Below are 5,000 nucleotides of genomic sequence, written 5' to 3' on the forward strand. Positions count from 1 at the left end.
TGTGTGTGTGTGTGTGTGTGTGTGTGTGTGTGTGTGTGTGTGTGTGTGTGTGTGTGTGTGTGTGTGTGTGTGTGTGTGTGTGTGTGTGTGTGTGTGTGTGTGTACTTTTTGAATGTGGCATGACTCGGTTCCTCCCCAACCGCTGATGCAGGTATGAATGATATATTCGCATCTACTCGAAAGTAGTTACGGCGTAGCTATACAGGAACAGCCCTTTCCGATGTGTCATTCCAAAAGCTATACGTTTCTATTTAAAACAGCTCTACAAAATCTAGCATGGAAAGTACTTGATTCACATAGAAGAGAACTCTCGAAATATAACAAAACACACGCGGTATGTACAGACGTGTACGTGCAGATACACGCCACACGACTCCCAATAGTTACTCAAACCGTCCATACTCTGAAGGTGCAACTTTAAATCATATTCGAACGCACCATATGCTTGCGTCAAACTCGAATAATCAAATTCTGATCAAGGTAAAACCTACACTTAAAAATATATATATGCACCAGAGGTTCCAGATTTTAATCGTCCACGTTTCCATTCTTGTATTAAATTGATACAGTGTCATATTACCAAGTATTTACATACCGACAATTGAGGATGAGACTATAGGCTATGCAACCATTAAATCAATATCAAACTTGATGGAGTGCAAATAAACTAGCCGTAGCGAACAAAACCTAATACCCGGTATATTATCCCCGTCTTTCAATTAATATGTCGGATTCCGTTCCATTAAATAACTCATGACTGAATATAATAACCCTCTTCACTGTACATGAATGGTGGTTCCAGCCACGCGATTTTATTCAGCTGAGGGAAGCCTTTTATTCTAGTGACAACATTATACTGGAAAGGATAACTACTCGTGGGGTCACGTCTCTTTTCCTCCAACTACAAAGGATTATAAAGGATTACAAAGGCGGAGCACACCGACAGGAGACCTTTTGGTCCATAACTAGGTCGGATGCGAAAAAAATATAACAATGATAAATAAATAAATAAATGAAAGTGTAATACAAATAATAATAATAAAATAAATCAAAAAAATTATAATATAAACAATAATGATAAATTAAATTAATAAATGCATAGGTACAGTTAAATAGTAAACAAACAGGTGAATAGTAAATAATAATTTGACAGATAAATAACAATAAATGAAAATCAAGCAAATAATAACAAAGAGACAAATAACAACAATACAAAGAAATAATATAAAATAAACGCCTAGTTTTGAATTAAATTATGATCTTAGATTGAACTAGGTTTTCTCTTTTGGCTACTCCACGAGATGCTGACGCATCTGCAAGAAAAACTATTTCTCGATAGCCCTCAGGTAGTTAATGAGCGTGTGTGTGTGTGTGTGTGTGTGTGTGTGTGTGTGTGTGTGTGTGTGTGTGTGTGTGTGTGTGTGTGTGTGTGTGTGTGTGTGTGTGTGTGTGTGTGTGTGTATGTGCCGTGTTCGTGCAATTCGTGTGTACGAATGTGTCGAGTGTGATTCACCATGGTCTTGGCTCACGTGTGGGACTCGTGATCGACAGCTATTTCCCTCTCGGAAGTGAGCTCAGAGTTCATTATGACCGACCTATGGGTAATGTTGTGGCCTTACACACGCACCCAACTCCCTGCCCACGAAAATTGGTGTAACGACTCGCAGTGCAGCGATACTGAAATTACTTCAGCCCTGGGCGGGATTCGAACCCGGACCGCCGTACTGACAGCCGGGAACTATACCAACTGCGCCACGAGTGTGTGTGTGTGTTTACATAGTTTACCTAGTTGTATCTTACGGGAAGGGGAGCTATGTTCGTGGTGTTCCGTCTCTGTATATCGCAGTATCTAAATTCTTAAATTAGTGTTTTTTTCAGGAGGTGCTAAGATAAGAGGGAGGGTGGAGGGGTGTGGAGTGTATTCAGGGATGGAATGGGTGGGAATGATTTTATGCCTTTTTCTTTTTGGCTACCCCCCTTGTAAGGAGGAAAAAGCCTTGGTATATGTATGTATGATGTATGTAGTGTGTGGTTTTTGCAAACACTATCATTTCGTCCAGTTTGTTCCATACATCCACCACTCTGTGAGGAAAGCTGTTATCTTTCAGGTCTCCTCTATAACTGTCATTTTTTGAGTTTCTTTCCATGTCCTCTTGTATTTCTCGCATCCCAATTTAGAAAGTCTTCTTTATCAAGGACTTCCATACCTCACATGATTCTATAGATGGTCAATAAGTTACCTTTCTTTTCTTTGTTCCAGGGTCGGTAACTCTAGTTTTGACAATCTCCCCTCGTATAACAGTTCTGAAAGTGTAGGGGCCATCTTTGTAGTTGCTCTTTGAATTCTTTAAATTTTCCTTATATTCTTTTCAGTACTTAGTGTCGCTGCGTACTCCAGTCTTGGTCTATCAGTGACTAGATTTTCTTTGCCATTTCTTTGTCCAAATAAGTAAATGCCATTTTTATTTAACCTCAGCAAGTTGTAGGTTTCTCCGACAATTTTATTTATCTGTTTATCAGGGGAAATGTCCTTTGTGATGATTACTCCCAGGTCTTTTTCAAATCCCACTTTCTTTACTTCCTTTTCACCGATTGTATGTTGTCCTGATATTCTGTTTTTATTTTTTCCATATTCCATTATGCATTTCTTAATGTTGAAGTCCACTTCCCACTTTTGACTCCATTCCCAAAGTTTGTTCAGATCTCTCTGCAGCGACTCACAGTCTATTTCAGTGCTCACTTTTCTCAAATATGAGCGTCATCATCAAAGAAGATCATGTAACATTTCACATCCTCACATAAATAGCAAACATTACTGGAGCCAGTGCCGATCCCTGTGGAACTCCACTAATCACCTCTTTATCTCTGAGCACTACTCTCATTTTTCTTACATGCAAGAAATCCTCCATTCATTCTAGTAGTTTACCTTGTACCCCTCCTATGGTTTTCAGTTTTCCTAATAGTTTTCTATGTGGCACTTTATCAAAAACTTTTTATAGATCTAGGAAAGCACAACCAGCCCATCCGTCCCTTTCCTGTATTATATCTAATAGTTCTGAGTAAAAAGATATCAGATTTGGCGTATGATCTTCCCTGTCTGAATCCAAACTGTGTGCGCGCGCGCGCGTGTGTGTGTGTGTATGTTTACCTAGTTGTATTATACAGGAAGGGAGCTATGCTCGTGATGTGTGTGTGTATTCACCTCGGATCTGCTGCAGTCTCTGTCGAGACAGCCAGACACCACCCTACGGCAGTGAGCTCAGAGCTCATTATTTGCCGATCTCTGGGTAGGTCTGAGACCACTCACACACCACGCGCGCGCGCGTGTGTGTGTGTGTGTGTGTGTGTGTGTGTGTGTGTGTGTGTGTGTGTGTGTGTGTGTGTGTGCGTGCGCGCGCGCGTGTGGAGTGTCTGAGTGCGTGTGGAGTGTGTGTATGCGTCGAGTGTGTGTATCCGTCGAATGTGTGAACATGTCGGATGTGTGTATGTATCCAGTTTGCACGTGTTGAGTACATGCAGTGCTGTATGTATGTACCTTGTGCATATCGTGTGTGTGCAAGTGTTGTATGTACGTTTCGTGTACGAGTACGTGCCGCATGTATGTATTCAGCTGTTAGAAAATTGATCACGCGTACGTGTTTCCAAAGGTCATTTCCCATATGTTCGTTAACACTTAATCAAAAATATTCCGCGAATCCATAATCCCGTACGGAAGAACCTGATTTATAATGTCATTCAAAGACAGTTATTTTCTTCTAAATTCCATCTTATGGCCTCTGATATTCTTTGTTCCTGCAGAGCTTCTTTGCCATGATGATGTCTACACTTTCAATGGCTCTGAATACTATTAGAAAATCACTTCTCTTTCCTCTTTATTCTAATGTTTGTAAACACTGACTATTAACTCTCTCTTCTTATGACTTATATTAGATGCTGCTCTAGATTGCCTCTATTCAATATATATATATATATATATATATATATATATATATATATATATATATATATATATATATATATATATATTGTCTACGTCGGCCACATCACTGCAGCATATTAGTCAAGTGCAAACCCGGTTTTCGACAAATGTCTTCAATATGTCGTTGTTCATATACAATAAATCAAAAGTTTCGCCAGTTTGTGTTTGTTTGTTTGTGTGCTTGTATGCGCGCGCGCGCGCGCGTGTGTGTGTGTGTGTGTGTGTGTGTGTGTGTGTGTGTGTGTGTGTGTGTGTGTGTGTGTGTATGTGTGTGTGATTCACCATGGTCTTGGATCACGTGTTGGATTCGTGATCGACATCTACTTCCCTACCGGAAGAGAGCTCAGAGCTCATATATGACCAATCTATGGGTAATGCTGTGGCCTTACACGCACAAACACACCCAACTACCCACCCATAAGAGTTGGAGTAACGACTCCCAGCGCAGCGATACTGAAATTATTTCATCCCTGGGCGGGATTCGAACCCGGACCGCCGTAGCAATGTGTATGCGCGCGCGCGTTTGTGTGCGGGTGTGTATGTGGGGGTGTGCATATGATTCACCATCATCTTGAATCACGTGTTGGACTCGTACTGTGTCTGTGCGGGTATGCATCGTCTTTGTGTATGTGTGGGTGTTTGGACTCTCAAACATCAACTGAATATGTTCCTGACTAAATTGGACGTCTCCAGGTCGCCCAAATGGACAAAATTCCCTTGTGATGGCTGCATAAGCTTGGAGGCGGATACTACGTGTTGGAATGGTGGAGTAAGGCTATCTACCAAACAACATCAAATCAAATGTGTCTGTATGTGTGCATGTGTGTGTGTGTGTGTGTGTGTGTGTGTGTGTGTGTGTGTGTGTGTGTGTGTGTGTGTGTGTGTGTGTGTGTGTGTGTGTGTGTGTGTGTTTACCTAATTGTAGTATACAGTAAATGAGCAATGCTCGCTGGTTCCTCTCTCCTATTCACTATTTTTCTAACATGCGCGCATATATGTGTGCATGTATGTGTGCGTGTGT

General features: G+C 41.1%; 1 protein-coding gene across 5 annotated transcripts in view; it reads right to left on the reverse strand.

The window, feature by feature from the left end:
• LOC143038122 (uncharacterized) overlaps positions 1-5,000 on the reverse strand; it is an 84,477-nt gene that overhangs the window by 78,627 nt on the left and 850 nt on the right. The window lies entirely within an intron of this gene.

This window comes from Oratosquilla oratoria, chromosome 23, assembly GCF_046742065.1.
Source record: "Oratosquilla oratoria isolate Oo_2021 chromosome 23, ASM4674206v1, whole genome shotgun sequence".
Lineage (NCBI taxonomy): Eukaryota > Metazoa > Arthropoda > Malacostraca > Stomatopoda > Squillidae > Oratosquilla > Oratosquilla oratoria.